This window comes from Micromesistius poutassou (genome assembly GCF_964030765.1).
Source record: "Micromesistius poutassou genome assembly, chromosome: 13".
Taxonomy (NCBI): Eukaryota; Metazoa; Chordata; class Actinopteri; order Gadiformes; family Gadidae; genus Micromesistius; species Micromesistius poutassou.
In genome coordinates, this window is record NC_140283.1 from 13,052,030 (window position 1) to 13,058,337 (window position 6,308).

Genomic DNA, 6,308 nt, shown 5'->3' on the forward strand with positions numbered 1-6,308 from the left:
TTGATGGCTCGACGTCTACACTGTGACAGTGCCTGAATAAAAAACATTATGCTACACTGTAAATTTATCAAGGGTCGCTGGCTTCCTTCGAAGGTGTCATTAATCAGAATGTCGCACGGCTTGTCACCCTGCTGATAACATTCATACACGATTTTTGAACATTTTAATGTTTCGGCTGCTGCTTGACGCCATGCAATATTGTCCTCCTGTCTAAATGCCTCAAGGGCTATCCAAGCGTTGTCATTTCTGCAATAAAGTTGACAGTGTCCTGTGTACTTCCACGCCAAGCTGGTCCCACACCGCTCAGAGGTCGGTCCTTCTCCCCATAAGTCTTAGTCATAAACATGTATACCACGTAAGGAAGCATAATATTTTTTGTGTAAATATAATGTATAACTGATTTCGGACAGGCAGCATACTCTCCTCACCGACTACTTAGGCCAACGTTGTTATGCAGTTTCAGACCTTGTCATGTCAAGTTAAACGTCTCTCAATGATTAATATTATTCTGTATTTATCTACTTTGCTGCCATATCTTCAGCAGTAATGCACCTTACTGCTAGTTTTCTAACCGTCCATTAACACCAAAGTACAAGCAGAAGAAGAAGAAATGTGTCAGATGTGTTGATTGCTAATTCTGTCCACCTGTGTGTTTTGGCTGTAGGTTCCCTGGCCCTGTGTGTCTTCGTGTTTCTGTCCTATGTTGCATTCCTTCATGATGACTAGTAGCCTGGAAATCAAGACCCACATCTAGAAAGCTGTAGGGTCTGGCAACGAATAATGAAAATGGCCCAACTCGAGGGGCGGAACCAAGCATGCCTTTGACAATATCACTGCACGTAATTGGATTACACTACTACCAATCAGAAGAATACAAGGGACCAGACCGGCAGAGCTAACCAATAGATAAGACTTGCCGTGTACAATCAGTTAAACAGCAACGCTTTTGAAACTGCCTATATCAGAGACACCAATGTGATTGGTTAATGTTCTGGGTTTGGGCAATCGGGGAGTGAGTATATTGCTCATTCCCAGAGTGACTCACTGAGCAAATTCGAATTGTGCTCTCACGAGAACTCTGGATTTCCAGGGTAGGTGATTTGGGGATTTCCTTTTGGAATGTAGACACTAACTATTATATAATTATTTGCTAAGAGTTTATGTTTTTGAGTTTTGGTCTCTGTTACTGGTGATTATACTTAATCAAATATGGGAGAAAACATTAAACAATATAATTTCTCAAAATGAATGTGTAACTAGTTGGAATGGTTTTGGGGGCTGCAGAGAAAACCAGGGCTGTGTTTGATTTAACTTCCAGACATCTAAATCTGAGATCTCCGCCTCGCCCATAAAGCAAGTTGGAAACGTAGGAATTCACGGTATGAAACTAGATATTTCCAAGACATTCGGGCTTATCCACAGTAAGCGGTGCGTGTGCGTTCACGTGTGTGCATTTGTGCACAGGATTGTGTGTCCACCAGCGTTAATGTACGTGTGTGCGCCTGGGTGTGTCTGTGTATAAAACTCAGAATAGAAGTAAGGCCACTACAGGCTTATCCTGTTATACTTGCACCCCCTGGACGTGGCTTAGCTAATCACAGCACACCTGGCCTCTTGCTCTGAGTAGGGTTTTATTCCTTAATCTCCTCAATTTGCCTTTCCTTCCCCCTGTCTTTTCTCCTCTCCCCCCCCTCATCCCTGCATGCTAGTGCCCACACCGTCAGGATCTAGCAGAAAGCCAATCCGACGATTAGAATAAACATTCTTAAGACCTTCAAAGCTTTCATACGTGTCACTCCTGAAACGTAACCCATTGGCCGACCGGCCGACAGGAAGACGATGAGATCAGGGTCTGCCTGCATTCCTGTTCAGAACTTTCACTTCATTATGAGTGTGTGCTGATCCCTGTGTGTGTGTGTGTGTGTGTATGACCGAGCACGTGGCTTCTGTGCCATGTGATCCACACCTGTGTAAACGGGTGTCTGGTGGCTCACTCTGCAACAGTGGAGCTTCACAGCATCCCAGCACAGCCCACATTGCTAGGGGAGACCAGGGGCCACAACCACCTGACCTCCCATTATCCAGAGGCCCTGCTGGGGTAAGATACATCACATGCATGCACACACACACACACACGAAATAAACACAGAGCACACATGCACATACTTACGTAAACACATTAAAGTTAAATGTGCGTGTATTTGGGTGTGTGCGAGCACACATGTGTAACAGGAGTAGAGGGAAGCTCCTGTCCGACAGAGGCGGATATTGACACACCATTACTATGAATGAAAATATTTTCGGAGGCAAGAAAGAAACACAGCCAGACTTTAGAACATGGCACATGCAAATAAACAGCAGCCATCAGCACTCCATCAAACCTTGTTTTCACTCTATGCCCCAGAGAGTTTGTAAAATGTGAACGTTAACAATGTTAGCTCAAAATACCATGGATATATATGTGAAATAGCACTTAGTTCTTGCCAGGGTAGAATCAATTGTGTTTACTCCAGTTATGACTGTTGTGTATATACATATATATTCGAGTATAGTATTGAAAAGGGAAAGACTCTGGTGTGCGTATTAATGATCACTCGGGTTAATGGAAGCTGCTAAAGGCATTAGCTACATTGTTTTTGTTCCCCTCATCATCTGCTGAGGAATGCAATCCATTCGAGAAATGTCCGACTTGTGGAATTAAGTAGTAGTCTGTGCAGTTTGACTCTATCGCTGCTCTGGTAGAATGGAAGAGCTGTGTAGGCGTCTATGCGTGGGATTGGTTGCTCAGTATAAGGGACTGCAGGCAACGCCAACACTAATGGAAACCTCAAGACACGAAAGTACAGCACAAATCAAAAGGGGGGACACAGCGAGAGAAGAAAAGCAGAGGGAGGAAGAGAGGGGAGAGGAAAAGGTAAATTCAAAGGGGGGAGAGAGCAGGGGGATGGAGGAGGGGAGAGGAGAGACGAGGCGAGGATGGGAAGGTAAGAGATGAGGGGATGTGTCTTGTTTAAAGACAACCCCTGAAGGATTTTGGCCATTAGATTAGTGAGAGGAAAGGTAGATGCAATCAGTTATCATGCAGGGCGTTGGTGTTGTGTGCTGTTCCAACGGCCCGACTTGCATCAGCTCTTCACACTGGTTATTCATCTAAACAGCAACAGCCTGCAAAAGGTAAAAAGCCGGACGCTAGAGTTGCACGGCTAACATATTGGCGCCCTTGCACAGACGACTGGGCTACACGTGTGTTTTACAGCTCATTAAAGGGTTCAAATTGATAAAAATAAGTGTAACCGAATAGCGTCCGCTCATTGGAAAGTTGTGAACATTTGCCTCACCCTCTGCGACAGATGATGTTCTATAATTGCGGCGAGTAGGTCTACTGAAATAACACGGGCAGCGTGTGTGTAATGAGACCTGGTGCACAAAGCCCCTCTGTTCTGGCAGCGAACAGGTGGAGTGTGGGAGATGGAGTCACCGAGTCAGCTGCTAAGGCCTATCGCTACAGCTTCCATGACAATTCTATATTAAGGAATTAGGTTGAGTCGTTGATCGGAATGCACCACTAAGCTTTCCATTTCTCTGCCGTTATGTTTCTACACGGGAATGGGAAGCTGACTGCAGACCGATTGTCGTAGATGATGTATGTATTCCGGTAGGGCACATATATTGTATGATGAAACGTGATCTGAGTAGTAATACTAAAGGTAATACTGCAGTAGTATAAATCTGAGCTCCATGTAGTTCACGTGCGTAATTCTATATTTCAGATATTCCCCCCGGATGCTCAACTATGTATCCCAACCCACAGTTAAGGATTTTATTCCAGACACGGGATTTACCCAAATAACAGTATTCCCCACTGCATTTTTACACTGAAAATACAGTCTAAATACAGTAATGCATCACAGAGGGAAAGACAGCTTTAGTGTGTGTTTGTTTGTGCGGAGAGCCACAGAGGGGAGGTGGGACTGAAGTAATGAAGGTGCTGCACAGCACGGCTGAATGATGACAAGGCTTACAGCGAGAGAGGTGCGAAGGACGGCCAAGCCCTTTGAAAGGACGAGATGAAAGGAAAAACAAAAACATTTGAAGGACATCCAACCCACATTCGTTTTAATTAAGATTGATTTTGAGCCTTTTAAATGACATTTTTAGTTTTTCTTTCCCCCAACATTTATGCCTAAGCCTACAGCCACCAGGGGAGATAAAACAGTAAACTGAGAATAAATGGTTGGAACTGTAATGTGTTTGCAAGCAAGGAGTGGAGGAGGAGAAGGACGGCAGACAGAATGGAGGTGGAGGAGGTGGAGAGGTTGTGGGTAGAAGAGGAGGTGAGTAGAGGAGGTTTGTACAGTAAATGGGGAGATAAGGAGGTGTGAAGGAGAAGGTGTGGCGAGGAGGTGTCTAGAGAAGGAAGTGTGGAGGAGGAGGTGTGTAGAGGAGGTGTGTGAAGGAGGAGGTGTAGAGGAGGAGGTGTGTGAAGGGGGAGGTGTGGAGGAGGTGTATAGATGAGGTGTATAGAGAAGATGTGTAGAGGAGGTGTGTGAACGAGGAGGTGTTTGGAGGAGGTGTGGAGGAGGAGGAGGTGTATAGATGAGGTGTGTAGAGGAGGTGTGTAGAGGTGTATAGAGGAGATGTGTAGAAGAGGAGGTGTGTAGAGGAGGTGTAGAGGTGTATAGAGGAGGTGTGGAGGAGGAGGTGTGTGGAGGAGGTGTATGGGAGGTATGTTAGGTAGGTATAGAGAATGTGTGTACCGGAGGTGTGTAGCGGGTACGTAGAGAAGCTGCAGAAGAGATCTTAAGAGGATATCTAGAGGAGGTGTAGAGGAGCCGTGTGCGTGTGCAGAGCATCTGCATTTCTTTGACCAGAGCACAGAGAAAGAGCAAGCGAGCGAGGGAGAGACGGACCCGGAGGCAGCGAAAAAATGTGATGTGTTTCCAACTCTCTCTGCCTCACTTCCCTCCCCCCCCCACACACACACACACACATACCCACACACAAGCACACGTAAATATCATCAACTCTCTACTAAGTAAACACAGGCAGGCAACACGGAACAATTCCCCGGCGTGCCTCCTTCGCCCCGCTCCGCTCCCGGCAGAGAGCTGGAGCTGGAGCCGGCGGGGCTGACTCATACAGGGCTCACGCTTGCCGGCGGAGCCTCGCGGATCCCATGCCTCGTCCCGCTCGAGCGTGGAGGAGATTTAGGAGCCTCACTTTCCTCCCTAGTGTGCCGAGACCACACGCCCGGCACGAGGGTCCCTGCCCCCCACCCCCCCCCTCCACCTCTCCCTCCTCCCTCCTTTCTACTCCACCCTCCCCCTCCTCCTCTTCTTCTCTCTGGGCTCTGGTCCAGAGGATGACTGTTTTTCTCCCCCCCCCCCCCTTTCCTGGGACCCCAGAGAGGAGTGAGACTGAGGGAGAGACACCGCCGTCTCAACACTGTCTCCCTGCCTGCCAGCCCGCTGGGACAGACTCACGCTTCTACACTTCAGCAGCTCTTCTTTCATGCAACTTGATGGTCTCTCTCTCTCTCTCCCTCCCTTGCCATCTATTGCTCTCTCTCTCTCTCTCTCTCTCTCTCTCTCTCTCTCTCTCTCTCTCTCTCTCTCTCTCTCTCTCTCTCTCTCTCTCTCTCTCTCTCTCTCTCACTAACTCTCTAGCTCTCTATTTCGCTCTGCCTCTCTCTTCTCTTCTCGTCTCTCCTCCCCTGCTCCTCTCTCAGACCAGAGCAGAAGATGAGTGAGTCCGTAGGCACCCGGCGCACCAGCGGACTACAGAGGGGCTACACAGACGCGGCGTGCGGGCGACGGCGATGAGCCCGTGGCCACTGCGGCATGAATGTAACAGCTGGACTCGTGCGATAACTAAGAGCAGCAGTGAGGAGGAGGAGGAGGAGGAGGAGGACAATAGCCTGCGTCCAGTCCTGTCCATCCAGCCGGTGGGTGGATACAGCAGCCAGCCCCCCCGTCCCCTCGCGCCCCCCCACCACCACCACCACCAGCACCAGCAGCAGCAGCAGCAGCAGCAGCCCTAGCCACCGCAGCTCACTATAGGAGACAAGCAAGGGGGGGATTCTGTACCGGCTACACTGATCGCTCTGTGCTCTCTGCACGTTGACAGCCAGTGTTGTCATCCCCGTTACGGCTCCGGATGAATTATTTTTAAACCTTTTTTATAAGGGGTGTTGTTTGGGTTTTTTTCATCAAATGCACCGGCTGGGATTTTTCCATGGTACTGCTGCAGACTTTGTGGTTTTTCTTTTTCTATCCATTTCTGAGTTCTCGGGCGGTGTTACGAGCGGA